This window comes from Mytilus edulis, chromosome 3, assembly GCF_963676685.1.
Source record: "Mytilus edulis chromosome 3, xbMytEdul2.2, whole genome shotgun sequence".
Lineage (NCBI taxonomy): Eukaryota > Metazoa > Mollusca > Bivalvia > Mytilida > Mytilidae > Mytilus > Mytilus edulis.
Window position 1 is genome coordinate 29187495 of NC_092346.1, and position 17598 is coordinate 29205092.

At 32.8% G+C, this 17598-nt stretch overlaps 1 protein-coding gene and 1 pseudogene across 1 annotated transcript in view; one reads left to right on the top strand and one right to left on the bottom strand.

Annotated features, from left to right (window-relative positions):
- LOC139515151 (angiopoietin-related protein 1-like) overlaps nucleotides 1-17598 on the bottom strand; it is a 51809-nt gene that overhangs the window by 27160 nt on the left and 7051 nt on the right. The window lies entirely within an intron of this gene.
- Nucleotides 9051-11285, top strand: LOC139518148 (uncharacterized; annotated as a pseudogene).

Consider the following 17598-nt stretch of genomic DNA (forward strand, 5'->3'; position numbering starts at 1 on the left):
TTTTAGTAATTTTACTAAATTAATATGTAAAACATATATGTATTACTTATGAGATTTGATATAATTGCCAATGCGACAGTTATCCAAATGACGTAAATGGTAGGAACAATGGGTCGTAGTACCGCCTTCTAAAAGTAAGAGCACCCCATTTACATTTTACAGGCATTTTCTTAATTTAGGCATTTTATAAAAAGCCTTATCTTGCTAGTCACTATATAAACTACTAAAAATAACAAAATTCAACAAATTGCCTGATTTAGGTAATTTGTAGAAAAAAAAAAGATATCATTGAGATACATCTGACTGAAATTTTTAAGCAGAATTCAGCGAATTGCCTGTTCAGTTATGGTAATTTGTAGACACAAGATATCATTGACATACATATAACCAAAACACAACATGTTGGAACAAAAATTAATGATTCAGTCAAGTTAAGTTTGTTTTTCAAATATCAGCTGGGAAAGTTTTTGTGTCTACAACTACATTTTTTTTGAGTTTTTCTATGTACTCACTCTGTTTTTGCGATAGCAATTTTATAATTTTTTTGTTATGCTTGCAGAAAGACAAATAGTTTCCACAGTCTCTTCTGAGTTTGGGCATCAGATTAAATGTACCGAATTAGAAATACTGTCAATTCATAGTACTACATAGTCAAACAGGTTCCCTTCTTAAACATGCATACACACTTTCGACACTGGTATCTATGATGAGTGTATTTACAACCACTGGGTCGACAAGAACTATCATTGATATGGTTATAATTATAAATTAATCTGTTAACAAAACATTGAATTTATGAAATACTAAGGCTTTTTTTTACCTCAGGAAAAGATTACATTAGGTGTATTTGGCAAAACATTTAGGAAGTTTTGCTCCACAATGGTTTTCAACATCGTATTTTTTTGGCACTTTTAACTTTTTTTTATTCGAGCGTCACTGGTGAGTCTTTTGTAGACAAAACACGCGTTTGCCTCAAATACAATATTTCAATCCTCGTATCTATGATGAGTTAATTTACCATAAAAGGTTATGTCTCAAGACAAACTGAACAAAACCTGAGGGAATTACTGCCTGATTTCCATAAGAAACTAGACCGAATGTTTCGATAGGGTAAGCGAATGTTTCGACATGGTAAGCGTCTCCTGCTACATGCCCCGTTCCCTTAAGAGCAATGAAAAATATCTTATGTTGCTGTAAACAATGAATTACATTTTTTTTCGTTTGTATTTTCACATGAAATTGGAAACTTTGTTGGTGACTATTTCATTGAATCTATTAAATTCAAAAACTTTCTACGGAAAAATCCTATACCAAGTTAGAATATTACAGTAGATATATTTCCTTTTGTTGGTTGAAATAGTCCAGCGTTTGATTTTGTCAATCTTAATTTCCTTCTCTTCTAAATTTACCTTTCGGTTCACTGTTGCATTTTTGTTAATACTGTTTTAAACAGAGGGGGACCTTTGGGGACCTTTTGTGACAAATATTCCAATGTACTATGAAAATAAAGTATTTTTTGAATTTAAACCAGGGAAATATTTCATTTGCATCACATCACGTTTTTTATTAGTGCTTTTGTCATGTTTTATGTTAAGACTCCCCCCGTTATTCCCCCCTCCTTTTAGCTCTTGCAGTATTTTTTCTAAAAGACAGCGGCGGGGATTCAAAATAGAATCTTGCTTACTTTCAGTTTTATTCAGAGATTTCACACATTTATCTTACCTTAGATTCCTAAAAAGTTAGCAAAATACACCTACGGTAATCTATTCCTTGGATATACAGGCCTTAGTATTTCAAAATTCAAAGTTTTGTATACAGTGAATTTATTATTGATAGTGTGTATTCCCCCTCTCTTTCTAATCAATAATTTATTTTGCACTAGTTCTCCCGCTGTTCTTGAATTTGGTATGACATAAGAAGTAATTGATACTACTTCACATAAATGTATACAAATATTTTCTAGAGATAACACACATAATATAGTTGACATTGGCTACGTTATTATCAGGATCCAACATCATCTATTTCAAAAGAGAATTGAATGCATATAAATAAAATAGGAGAATAATAGAAACATGGTGGAAGGCCATAGCTAATTGAAAAACCTAATTTTGAAAGCTATAGAGACGTTGTTTTACGTATCCGTACCCAACTTAGATCGTTATTTGGCTTTATTAGACCAAACATCATATACAAAAGAAAAGGGATAACAACCAATAGTAAATTTAAAAAAAAGGAGGACCCGATTTGTTTTTGATGATTTATTTCCGCTGAGATCATGAACGAATATTGTATTTTGTCTGATAAATTCTATTGATAAATGAAATACGCTGGGTTTTTACTATCTTTCATCACTGTTGGCAATGGATAACAGTATCTGTAGTTTATATCAAAAATAGAGAGAAAACCTTCCTGTTTAAAGGAAAAAAGAACACTTGATAAAAACTTCCCCACTTTCTATTTATATAAAAACGAGATGGATAGTTACTGATAACAGTACAAACACTTGTCGTCAGATGACACGGAAGATAACTTTTAGTCCTGAAACCTAACTCAGAAGCTGACTTCTTTTTTTTTTTTAAACCGTTAACCTAGCAATAATTGGAATACATTAAACATATTACTATAAGAATAAACAACAATATGGAGATACGTCAATGAGTCAATAAACAGGTTCAATATAAAGAAAAAAAAATTAGTTAGTAATGCATAAAGTAGGCTTTTGCGTGTTACCCAAAACGTGTGTGTTTTTTTTTACAAAAGATTCGTCAAAGTGAACAAAGACACATTTTAAAAAACATAAAATTGAGAATGGAAATGGGGAATGTGCCAAGGAGACAACAACCTGACTATAGAACAGACAACAGCAGATCAAGAAATAAAAAAAAAAACATAATTGTAATCATGCTTTGTGCAATGTGGTGTCATATTGAAGATACATGTATGTTTCTCTGGTAATTTACACAGAAAAAAGTCCTCACAGAGACATAAGAAGTGTCAATTGAAGAGAAATACACAAAGAAAACAGATCATCACAGAGGCCTAAGAAATGTTAATTTAAAGCAAATACAGAAAGAAAGAAAACTCCTCGCAGAGACATAAGGAGTATCAATTGAAGGGAAATAAGGAGAGAAAACAATCCTCATAGAGACATAATGAATGTTAATTGAAGGGAAATACAGAAAGAAAAAGATCCTAGCAGAGACATAAGGAGTGTCAATTAAAGGGAAATACAGACAGGAAAAAATCCCCGCAGAAATATAAGGAGAGTCAATTGATGGGAAATACAGAAAGAAAAAAATCCCCGTAGAAACATAAGGAGTATCAATTGAAGGGAAATACAGAAAGAAAAAAATCCTCACAGAAACATAAGGAGTGTCAATTGAAGGGAAATGCAGGAAGAAAAAAATCCCCGTAGAAACATAAGGAGTATCAATTGAAGGGAAATACAGAAAGAAAAAAATCCCCGCAGAAACATAAGGAGTGTCAATTGAAGGGAAATGCAGGAAGAAAAAAATCCCCGTAGAAACATAAGGAGTATCAATTGAAGGGAAATACAGAAAGAAAAAAATGCTCGCAGAAATATAAGGAGTCCCAATTGAAGGGAAGTACAGAAAGGAAAAATCCTCGCAGAGCCTTAAAGGAGTATCAATTGAAGGGAAACACAGAAAGAAAAAAAATCCTCGCAGAGACATAAGGAGAGTCAATTGAAGTGAAATACAGAAAGAAAAAAATCCCCGCAAAAACATAAGGAGTGTCAATTGAAGGGAAGAACAGAAAGGAAAAATCCTCGCAGAGCCTTAAAGGAGTATCAATTGAAGGGAAATACAGGAAGACAAAAAAATCCCCGCAGAGACATAAGGAGTGTCAATTGAAGTGAAATACAGAAAGAAAAAAATCCCCGCAGAGACATAAGTAGTGTCAATTGAAGGGAAATACAAAAAGAAAAAAAAATCCTCGCAGAGACATTAGGAGTATCAATTAAAGGGAAGAACAGAAAGAAAAAATCCTCATAGAGACATTAGGAGTGTCAATTGAAGAGAAATACAGAGAGAAAAAAATCCCCGCAGAAACATAAGGAGTGCCAATTGAATGGAAATACAGAAAGGAAAAATCCCCGCAGAGACATAAGTAGTGTCAATTGAAGGGAAATACAAAAAGAAAAAAAAAATCCTCGCAGAGACATTAGGAGTATCAATTGAAGTGAAATACAGAGAGAAAAAATCCTCATAGAGACATTAGGAGTGTCAATTGAAGGGAAAAACAGAGAGAAAAAATCCTCATAGAGACATTAGGAGTGTCAATTGAAGGGAAATACAGAGAGAAAAAATCCTCATAGAGACATTAGGAGTGTCAATTGAAGGGAAGAACAGAAAGAAAAAATCCTCATAGAGACATTAGGAGTGTCAATTGAAGGGAAATACAGAGAGAAAAAATCCTCATAGAGACATTAGGAGTGTCAATTGAAGGGAAGAACAGAAAGAAAAAATCCTCATAGAGACATTAGGAGGGTCAATTGAAAGGAAATACAGAATAAAATGCTCGCAGAAATATAAGGAGTGCCAATTGAAGGGAAGTACAGAAAGGAAAAATCCTCGCAGAGCCTTAAAGGAGTATCAATTGAAGGGAAACACAGAAAGAAAAAAAATCCTCGCAGAGACATAAGGAGAGTCAATTGAAGTGAAATACAGAAAGAAAAAAATCCCCGCAAAAACATAAGGAGTGTCAATTGAAGGGAAGAACAGAAAGGAAAAATCCTCGCAGAGCCTTAAAGGAGTATCAATTGAAGGGAAACACAGAAAGAAAAAAAATCCTCGCAGAGACATAAGGAGAGTCAATTGAAGTGAAATACAGAAAGAAAAAAATCCCCGCAAAAACATAAGGAGTGTCAATTGAAGGGAAATACAGAAAGAAAAAAATTCTCATAGAGACTTAAGAAGTGTCAAATGAAGGGAAATACAAAAAAATGTTTGTTTTTACAGAGACATTAGGAATGTTGATTTAAGGAAAATATAGAAAGGAAAAATCCTCACAGAATGTCAATCTCGGGGTAATATAGCAGTCCTCATTTTGTTTTTACAGAAGCCACTTTAACAAAGTGACTTGTAAGAATATAGAAATTATCCACGACACATGTATAATATATATAATAAATTTACTAGAGAATGTAGTCATAAATACTTTTTTCTTGAAGATATGTAAAAAATGTATTCCAAATTTTCTATTCTTGTCAGAGACCCGAGTGAACAAAACTTTTGTTGGTTCATTAAATTTTGCTGTGTATAAGGTTCTGTTTGGATGATAATTTACTCCTTTGGTCAATCCAATTACTCAAGAGTAATCACACTTCATCATCAAAGAGAGAAGTTATTTTTACCCGGCAGCCAAACTAGGAGAGTCACTAGAGTGACTTTAGATAGAAATAATGTTAAGCCAAAAGCTTTCTGTGTATTAAATTCGCCGCCATTTTTACATGTACATTCATGTCATTTTAAGTAGCTTAATGTTAAAAGTTCTGGTTTAACTTATTCTTTACTTTTTGGTCTGAATGAAATAATAAATGAATTGAATAACGCATTGGTCGGAATTTTGCTGCATATAAACGCTTTTGTAAATGAGTGTTCTAAGATTCCCCCCAACCTCACAAAAAAAATATATTAGAAAAAGTTTACGGGAATCTAATCACCATATATATATCTGATGTGGATTTTCCTATAGAGATTAAATCTATTAACACCAATTCCTCTTAAAAATGAATAACGTAACTGGATATTGTGATGTTCAGTGCTTATATTTCCCTATGTTTTGTGTTTTGTGTTTTTATAGTTTATGAAGTGATGATGAAATTTGTTTCTGTTCCGGGACAACAAAGTACCTTAGGATGTGTACCTGTAATGTCGAAAACAAATTCAAAATCGTTGATTTTCACCATAAGTATATTTACGAGTTATAACGAGAACAACCATAAAATTGAGGATGGAAACGGGGAAGTTTGCAAAGAGACAACAACCCGACCATAGAGTAAATAACAGCCGAAGGCCAACAATGGGTCATCAACGCAGCGAGAAAATACTGCATCCGGAGGCGGTCCTCAGCTGACCCCTACATAAAAATGTGTCATAACAATACATTGTCTTTGGTTTGTAATTGGCCAAACCTTGCAATTACTCCTGTTTCTAACTGGTTTTGAAGGATGAACTTTCTTTGTTTTTTGGTATTCCTTACTTGATTCGAGCGTAACTGATGAGTCATTTATAGACAAAACACGTGTCTGGCGTACAAAATTTCAATCCAGGTATCAATGATAAGTTTATTCAATACAATAAAGATGATGTGTAAACGTTATCGAATTATGCATTAAAAGGGCATCAATTACATGTATAAACCTCAATATTATATTCAAGAAACATGCATTCCTTTGGCACCATCTTACGGTGTTTATATTTCACAGCTCGTTCGCTATGCCCGTGTCTGTTGTGACGTTTTTGATGGTTTTTTTAACGAACGTAATCTATGTATTACTGGTAAATTATTAAACCAGGGATATCGTTACCATAAATTACTTAAATAAAGGCAACAGTAGTATACCGCTGTTCAAACTCATAAATCCATGGACAAAAAACAAAATCGGGGTAATAAACTAAAACTGACGGAAACGCATAAATATAAGAGGAGAACAACGACACAACACCACAATGTAACTAACACACACAGAAACGGACCAAGCATCAGATAAAATCCCACGAGAACAACAAATATAACATCAAAACCAAATACATGAATTTGGGATAGACAAGTACCGTGACACGTCTTATCGCAATGTCGATTTACACTCAAAAATAAGAGAAAACAAACGACACAACGTTAAATTGTAACACACACAGAAACGAACTATAATATAACAATGGCCATACTCCTGACTTGGTACAGGACATTTTTAAAGGAAAAAATGGTGGGTTGAACCTTGTTTTTGTGGCATGCCAAACCTCGCACTTTAATGGCAATGTTAAATATAACATAGAAATGACAACACAATATTACAGGACTACAATACAAACAAATAGGAAAACGCATTAAACAAAGAAACATATGATTAATGAATAACAAAAAGCATCAGGTTTAAAAATTTAATACGCCAAAAACGCGCCTCGTCCACACAAGACTCACCAGTGACGCCCATATATAAAAGATCGAAAGCGAAAAAAAGTACAAAGTTGTACAGCACTGAAGATCAAAAGTTGAAAAAGGTTGTGTCAAATACGGCTAAGTTTGTATGCTTGGGATAAGAACATCCTAATTATTTAGAACAAATAATGCTATTGCAAACAGTAAATTTTATCAAATGAATATAACAGATATACATAATGAAACTGAAGTATTAACTCATTACATATAACAAACACGAATACATAATGAATAACCAACACAGAATAGACACACCCGACTCAGTCCAGGCCTCAACGCAGTAAATTATGAAAATGACGTCACATACGACGGTGAAAAGGCATTAAAAATTACGTCACATACGATGGTGAAAAGGCATTAAAAATTTGAACATATGAAATTTCTGAAACAGCAGAAAAATTACGTCACATATGAAAAACTATATCTCAAAAGTAAGATAGAATTAGGATTGATTAAAGATTAAAATAGAACTAAACACTGATATTGCATTTAAACACAATGCATATTGCAATACTTATTAATAGCAATTATTTTTTATGAAATGTTTATTTGAACATGTGAAAAAGAATCGGTTGCGTATTACTGACTGTATACCACACAGAGTAACAGTGTTTTAATTCATTTGCGAAGGCCTCGGTTGCTTAGTTGTATAAGTCGTCTAACTACTGTATCAACGTATCCCGCACGTGGCACTCCAATCTTATTTGACAAGGATGTCGGTGGATATCAATGGTCGTGGCGGTCAGTTTAAATGATTGAGAAAGCCAATGTGGCGTTCTCTATCAAGAAAAATTGTCTGTCACGAAATAGCACAAACGTGTTGAAAGTGATGTTAAACACCAATCAATTAATCGATCTAATTCATTGGCTTGTTTCTTTCTGAACTGAATGCACAAACCTCGTTTTGGTTGATTGTGTAATTATTGTTGCTGTGATCTGTCATAAAACCGCAACAATAAAAGGGAATATCGGATGTACGAATGTATACTATGAACATGTTTAAAGAAGATCGCATCTATCAAAGTTAACTAACATGTTCAGAGAAAATCGTATGTATCAAAGTTAACTAACATGTTTAATCCTGCCACATTCCGAATGCGCCTATCCCAAGTCAAGAGCTTGTAATTCAGTGGTTGTCGTGTGTTGCTGTGTTACATATTTGTTTTTGTTCATTATTTTGTACATAAATCAGGCTAGGACATTAATGTTTTCGTTTCAAATGTTTTATATTAGTCATTTCGGTGCTTTTGAACTAAGATGTTAAAAGAAGATCGTATGTATGAAAGTGAACTAAGATTTGCACCTGTCCTAAGTCAGGAATCAGATGTTCAGTAGTTGTCGTTTGTATATGTGTTTCTCATTTCTCGTTTCTTGTTTTTATATAGATTAGACCGCTGGTTTACTTGTTTGAATGTTTTTTTTTATAATAGTCCTTTTTGGGACCTTTGTAGGTTGCTGTTCGAGGTGAGTCATGGCTCCGTGTTAAAGACCACAATTTGATCTGTAATGGTTTACTTTTAAAAATTCTGACTTGGATGAGAGAGTTGTTACATTGGCACTCATACCACATCTTCTTATATCTAAGATGTTAAAAGAAAATCGTATGTATTGATATTCAGGAACATAGTACATGTTGTACATTAACTGTACTTTTTACCGGTCACACTGGTTGTTTATAATATTGAAAAATAGTCCACTCTCCTTTGAAGAAATGACGTTCTTACACTAAATACATTGGATATTGGATGTGTACTAATTGACATTTTTAAGTAGTTGTTGTTCCATGTGATTACCAATTCCTTAGAAAGAACATTTCTTTTACTATTGAAAAGAACTTATCCTTTCTTAGCAACCCTAATATGCAAATGGCTACATCAGATCCAAATGCATTAGTACAGCATCTAAAACAGATGTATGACCTAGGGTACCGGCTTTTGTCCTTCAACCTAATACCGGGATCTATTCAATCATCCGGATTTATGTCCATGACATCTACGACAACACTTCGTGCACAGGCAACATTCCGAAAGAAAAAACCAAAATTCCAACCAGACGAAAGATTTTCGTTGCAAGTAATAAAATCGTCGATTGAATCTGGAACATTTCTAACAGGAGTCCATTCATGCCACATACATCGCCACAAACACAAACGCAAACACAGCATTTGCACCAAATGATAAATGACTACGCATGTCGAGGGTGTCGTTTGAGCTGCATAGAGATCACCGGTTTTTACAGACCTCCACAAGATTTGAATATGTACGGTCCTCACACTATGAAAGTAGGAAGTGCTTCTTGTTACATATTTGTTCATGTTTTTAGTGATAAAGATTATAACACAATGTTGACTGCTGTAACCCTATTTCTGACATTTTTACATAATATGTCTGTTTGCTTTGTTCACGCATCGTTGTCAATATAATGGAATTTGATGCGACTCTCATACAAGTGAGATGTTTAGCTAGTTATAAAACCAGGTTAAATCCACCATTTTCTACATTAGAAAATGTCTGTACAAAGTCAGGAATATGACAGTTGTTTTCCATTCGTTTGATGTGTTTTATCTTTTGATTTTGCCATTTGATTAGGGACTTTCCGTTCTGAGTTTTCCTCGGAGTTCAGTATTTTGTGATTTTACTTTTTTTCACAGTTCAGAAATATCCTGAAATTATACAGGCCCAACACACGTGTTTGACCCTTTTGCTTTTATGCCTATTCGAACTTAAGGTAAGACGAGTCTATCCAATATACTGCTTACAAAAGAGAGTCGAAAGATATCAAATGGAAATTCAAAGTTAAAAATAAGCTGTCAACGCCATGGCTAAAAAAGAAAAAGACAAACAGACAAACAAAACACAACATAGACAACTAAAGATTGACTGCTACACAAATCAAACCAAAAACTGAGAGTAGAGCAATCTGTGTCTAAGTTGTGCTTGTTAGCAAAGCTTGAGCACACAGGATCTGTATATTTTCAGATTGAGCATACCGATAGATCAGATACTTTGGTAAATTAAATTTATCTAACTAAGAATGTATCCACAATAAGAATTTAATCCACAATAAGAATGTATCCACAATAAGAATTTATCGACAATAAGAATGTATCCACACTAAGAATGTATTCACAATAAGAATTTACCCACAATCCCTTACATTCTAAAATGTCGCTTTGATTTACAGAGGTTTAATCGAACCATTTGAAAACGTGCTCGATAGAATAACTTTTAATCAGATATACCATAGGAACAGTGACCCAAAGTACAATCACATGGCTGATCTGCAATGATATAGTACACTTCGTATATAATGGTACCGGTATTTTTAGTCCCCAACCGACAATGTCCAAGGGGTCTTTAGGTTTGCACTCTGTCTGTTTGTTAGTCAGTCTGGCAAATCAGTTGTCTACACCTTTTTTCCCGTGTAAGTTTAATTCGTTATATAAAACTACAAGCAAATCGCAAAATCTAGCAACAGCAACAGCATTATTAAGAGACAAACATACTTAGCAACAGCTTTTTTAAGAGACAAACAAACTTAGCAACAGCGTTTTTAAGAGACAAACAAACTAAGCAACAGCGTTTTTAAGAGACAAACAAACTTAGCATCAGCGTTTTTAAGAGACAAACAAAAGTTTGCTGACTGTGGAATAACTTATATCGAAAAAAAGAGGCTGTCATTCAGTTTTCAAATTATTAATTTCAGGATATTCTTCAATGAAACTGAACATAATATTGTGTTTAAGTTTACGATATAAATTTTCTTTTTTAATACTTTTATGGTTCAAATAACACTTAACAGAGTGTGTAGTAAACTGTTATAGGAGTTTCGATAACGTTATTACAATTTGACATATTTTCTAATGTGATTATTCTTGTTGCTTTTTTCTTTTAGTTTATGTCGTTGATTAATTCTTTAAAATACCACAGCACCCTTCACCAGAATTGTACCAGTACCAAGCTGTCCCACTGAAATTTAAAGCGCAGTTAAATGTTAGCATGGGATTCGTTACGCCAAATCAGAATTGGGGGTTACAATAAGACTGGAAAGGAGTAATGAATCAATATCTAGGAACAGGGTGGCGTCTAATTGAAGTGTAATATAGGACATAAATAATTCTATTTTATATTTTGTTAATGCTATAAGTATTTGTGATTATTCTTTGTTTTATCCAAATGGTTTGTATGTGTGACTGGGGAATGCAGAATTGATGACATATCTTAAATATTCCAAATCAAAATTTTAAACTATTTCTCAAAACGGTTTATGATTAGACATAGTGTAATGCCACTTGTTTATTATTGAACAGATAGTGTTGACTTCTTTTTTTGTCTTTGGGTTGATGTCTTTTTGAAAGATACCACATATTTCTTTTTGTTAATATCGACATATATTTTTTTAATTCATATAAAATGAAGCACCCGCAATGAGGTATTTTGCGACAGTGAGAAGAAACGAAAGAAAAGAGAGGTAGAAAAGAAAACTTTGAAGAGGAGAGAATGACGAAAAGAATGAAGAAAAGAGACCGGGTACGCAAGTCGACTTAAATATATATCGTTGTTGACGGATGCCAAAAAAATATTGATTTGACAGAAAAAAGATAAAGCTATCTCGGTTTATTATAAATTCCTTCATTTTAGGGTTATTGTGTTTTCTGGTATTCAGATTTAACAAACATTATTGTACATATGTAGCTGAGATTATATAATGTTTCTTATTTTATTTCTTATGCTTCATAGATTTTAAACTCATTGAATATCAGTTGCTCCATAAGAAATCTTTTACTGTTTTACGAGTATCTTTTTTTTTTTATACAAATTGAGATGAAGCACTAATCAAATATTGAGAGGAAACACTAATCATATTTTGATAGAAAACTACTAAAGAAATGTTTAGAGAAAACAAAAACATCAAAAGTTAAGGGGAAACACTAATCAAATGTTTAGAGAAAACATTTATCAATATATTGAAAAGAAATCATATATTAAATGTTTTCTTGAAAATACTACCATGCATGCATGCATATTTTGTTACTACCTTGTAAAACTTCGTTATACAAAACAGCACAACCGATATCATGATTCTTACAGCATATACACATGCCGAAGATATGTTAAGAGCCGAATAAACAAAGATTTTAAAAATTTGCCTGGGTGAGTTGTAACCCTGGCTAGGTTTTAGTCATATGATGCAGAATTCATGCATAACCTTCTCAAAGACGGATAGAAAAGCATCTTTAACGGATCTTTAGTTTCAATCTCTGAAAGATATATATTGATGCGGGCGTGCATCATATATAACCAAATGAACTAGAAATTAAATATAAAGCCGAAACATAAAAGGATTGCGTCATATCTTGATGATTTCATCGTTATTGTCATATTGACGACTTTTAACAAGAATAAATGACAAACGTATTGAATTCACCTTTCTAATGGTTAACTTCCAATTTCTCAGCATGGCGTATGCATATATCCCTCAATACGTTATGCTCGTGCAAGTACGCTGAACACAAACTGACAACGCCATGGCTGAAAAAGGAAAAAATTTCAAAAAACAATAGTATACCAAACACAACATAAAAAACTTTAGACTGCGAACACAGTCCCAACCAAAAACTTGGACTGACCTCAGGTGGTCCGAAAGGGTAGGCAGATCCTGCTCCACATGTGATACCAGAATAGTTGTTACTGATTGTGAAATTTTGATGGAGTGTGAATATGCATGGCGATTGATACGATGAGTACTTCTCTTGTCGATGCACCGGGCTCTCTCATTTTAGATTTCATTAGTTTAGATTTTGTCTTTTATATTAATTTGAATCTTCTTGGTTAATTTATAAAACTCGTCTTCGAAAAGTCAGAATGCTCAATTGACCTATAACGAATGTAAGTATAAAAGTCCACGACCATCGCCTTTCGTTCATTGTAAAACAAATTAATCTAAGGTTAAGCAGTTATTTTTAAATAAAAAATGTTAAACCGTTTTGGGGTAAAGATTGCATGAAATGCAATCAAAACTTTATGGTACTTACTTGATATCTAAATCTTCTAAGGCATATCCCTACCTTTTTGATGCACAAAATATAGTGCAGCGATAATAAAATTATATACATCCTATCCATGAACATTTCCAGAAACTTATCAATGTAATATATGTTCAGATATTCAAGGCACACAATGGTTTAACACTTCTTAAGAAAATTACATTACTTTTGCAAGGTGCAGGAATCTAATATATGTTCTAAAAATGAAAATTATGCTATTAATTAAAGTCATCTTTAAAAATTTAAGTTATCTTCCTTTGTCCAGATTTTTTGTTAAATCAACTAAAACCACCGAATTATAAAATGCAATATTTAATTTTATTGCATAGCAATATAATATTTCCAACAGACAGTAACCAAAAGTTAGCGTGTTATAAATTCCAATATTGCACTAGTGCAATAAATCTTCAAAATTCACGACGTCATCAACGACAAATCTTAGTTTAAACAAATTTTTACTTTCAAATATTATATTGCTATAAAATAAAAGGATTACTGCATGAATATTGGGGAATATTGTCTCTCATAGAACATATATTGCACTCGCAAGCTCGTGCAATATAAAATTCTACTCGGGACAATATTCCCTAATATTCATGCAATAACCCTATATTACTTTCCACTAATAAATTTCAGCAATCTTTACCGTTAAGTGCTTACGAGCACTTGGATTAAGTTACTGTTGATAGAATACGGTATGTAGTTTTATTGTATAGCAATATAATATTTCCCACAGAAAGTAACCAAAAGTTAGCGTGCAATAAATTCTAATATTGCACTAGTGCAATAAATCTCCAAAATGCATGACATAATCAACGACCAAATCTTAGTTTAAACCAATTTTAACTTTCAATATTATATTGCTTTACAATAATGGGGTTATTGCATGAATATTGGGGAATATTGTCCCTCGTAGAACATATATTGAACTTGCAAGCTCGTACAATATAAAATTCTACTCGGGACAATATTCCCCAATATTCACGCAATAACCCTATAGTATAAACAAACACTGGTCTGACTTCTCGAATGAATAATTTTGTGTGACTGTTTCCCTATAAATTCGTTAAAATCCTCCTCTATATGTCAATTAGTATGCATATCACCAATAACTTGTTCTCGTCCTGATATACATGTAATATTTGCGACTTGGAGACCAATCTATAATAACTAAATGTGTTTGGCAAAGCATAGCACCTCGACCTGATTGACCAAGGGAATAAAATAAAATAAAAAGTTTTGAATTCTCATTTTTGACACAATTTTGTCTGAGAAAATATGAATCGTTCATTAGATTTTATTGGCGTAAGAATGGCTTTAACAATTACAAGTACCCTTAAAGATCGGTACTACTAGTATGTATTGTTTGTCTTCATGTTTAAAGCTTTCATGTTTTAAACCGACTTCATGAATCAAAATATTTCCAACTGAGAAGTAGCTTGTTAACTATTGAATCATTGTTCAAGAATTTGCTGGGCTGAGCACTCACAAACATGTTTCTCGTTTCTCGTGTTTTTATATAGGTTAGACCGTTGGTTTTCCTGTTTGATTGGTTTTTTAATTTTTGGGGACCTTTATAGCTTGTTATTCGGTATGGGCAAGGCTCCGTGTAGAAGACCGTACTTTGACCTATAATGGTTACTTTTAAAATTGGGACTTGGATGGAGATTAGTCTCATTGGCACTCATACAAAATCTTCTTATATCTATTTATATCCCCGTCATTAGAGTCTGATGGATAATTGTACACCATATAACATCTCCCTGTTTTTATATTAACTACCGTCATATGAAAGGATACAAATACATGTAACACAATAATCAATATCTCTGTATTTTTGTCCCTTCAAAAGGTTTAGAAATGTGTTTCCGGGTAATCAACTGTTTTAAAGATATCAGCCCATTTCAATAGGATAGTTGCTGTTTAAACCGAAGTCATCCAAATTTTCATGAATGAGTATCAATTATATAGCTGAGGTTGAGCTCAAGAATAATTCTTGCTCCATTGTCTTCTTCATTAAAAGATACAGTAGGAAGCTTGTAAATAAGAAAAGGAAAAAAAAAAAAAACCAACAACAAGTAAAGTAACAAAGTTAGTATCCAATGTGAATAGGAAACAACAAGCCCGAACCAACAGGATTTTTTTTCCTATTCCAATTTACTGACAGGGAAAGTGGACATTTAGGAAAGACCATTGCAAGCAACATAAACTGAATAACTCAATAATATAAAGAGTGTGATCCAGAAAAGCTGTTCGGATGCACCATATGTATATGTTCCGTATGTCGTAACGGCTATCCCGTTACCTTGAAATCATCCCCAGCTTATGGTGGCGGTCTTGTTTTTAGTCCTTATTTTCTATGATGTATTTTGTGTACTATTGTTTGTCAGTCTTCTTTTATTTTTTAGTCATGTCATTGTCAGTTTATTTTAGATTTATGAGTTTGAGTGCACGTCTGGTATCTTTCGCCCCTCTTTTATAAAATTATATTTTCATCAATATAATCATACCTCACGTATTTAATAAAATTGTGTAGAGAAAGAAAACCAACACTAAAAATACATTATTTTGCTTCCATTTATTGATAGTAAGACTTGTAATTACACTTTGCGAATCTTCATAGTGGATTTTTTCAGAGAGGTTTTTTTAAACGATTTATAAATAATACCCTGGGAAGAATTATTTCTATGCGTGTAATGTCCATTTAGCATTGCGTTAGTAGCTTGCCAACAGCCATGATACCACCATCCACCTTTAAAGATGGAATGATCAGCACAGTTAATACGACTTATGTCGTTATCTTGATCATATGTTGTGAACTTCATCCCATTAAAAAAGCTCATTCCGTCACCTGTAAAAGAAAGGAACGCATGAAACTTCGCTGCCTTTTAAAGTATTATCCTTAACAACGACTTACAACGAAAGAGCACTTTCTTCCTAACAAGGTCTACATACCCTTTACAATTATACGAAGGGGTAAATTATTAAATGTGATTATAAAAATACTCTTTGTGTATGTATAAAACGCTGTTATTTCAACGAATGATGGATCATCATGAGTGAAGACAATCTCCGTACAGCGCTCGTTAATTTCCGTATTCTAAGTACACTACGATACATATCTAGTGTAGAGATACGAAATAATAACGGAACGGTAGTGAGCGCTGTGTCGGAGATTGACGAAACACTGACGAAATTGTGTGAGACGTGATTTCAATGCAAGCAAAATCAACCACAACATGTTTTTTTCCGGCCAGATTTAATCAGTACATACACGTGAATGTGATGTTTTGTGTTTACTTTTTTATATTTTGTTTTTATAACTCTTGCCTGTCTTTTGATAGATTTTTGTTTTACTTTGGCAAAAGCAGTATGTTGTCAACTTAGTGTATTTCGCCTTTCATCTTTTATCAATGTACACAACCTTATATGGCTTATTCTTTATTTCATTATTCGTAGTAACGTCAGATTGAAGTAATCATTTGAATTTGGTTAGCCATGAGAAAGTCCGATTTTCGATCTTCGTGTCCAAAACATCAAAGTGTATTCAACTCTGCATTTTCTGATTCTCCGTCATAGAAAACAACAAAAACCAAAATTAAATTAAATTAAAGTACACTTAATTGGCTTTTAAAATAATTTGGAGTTTTCTCTAGTTATTGTAAAAAAAAGTTTAATTTTTTTTTCATTTTAGCGAGAAAAGGAAGTACAGACACTTTTTGTACTTCTCCATTAGAAATCACAATATTTTAAAAATATCTAAATCATTTTAGAAGTTTAAAAACCAAGTCTATTGTTTTCCAGAAAATACGCGTTTTTCTTTTGTCTTCATTTAACGAAAACGTTAAAAGTCTGCCAAAATACCACATTAGTCTCATCAAGTATTTATGGTGAGTCTTTTATTGACAAAACTCTCGTTTGACGCAAATTTAAAATTTCTATCTTGATATTTACGATGAGTTTGATTTAAATATCGTGCTCAAAAATGATAATAGCAAGATTGGCTAGGGTTGGTCATCATATTCATTTATTATCAGTTCTAACGTTATTTTGATGGGCAATGTTTTGTTTTGAAAATTATACGGAAACATAATTATTCTTATAAAATTTGGCCACTTTTTACCACTCTGTACCTAAAGTTATTTAAATTAATTTTAGGAGTCATTAATCATTTATTAGGTGAAACAATGATAATAACCTTAAGCACAAATATAGCTTTAATATTTTTTAAATTCGAATGGTTTATGAACATGACTATCTCTATGACAATAGTTATCAAAGGTATCACGCTTATAATTGGATACGCCAGACGCATAAACAATAAACGTATATGTTGATGGGACATGTTCATTAAGCCTCGGTCACAT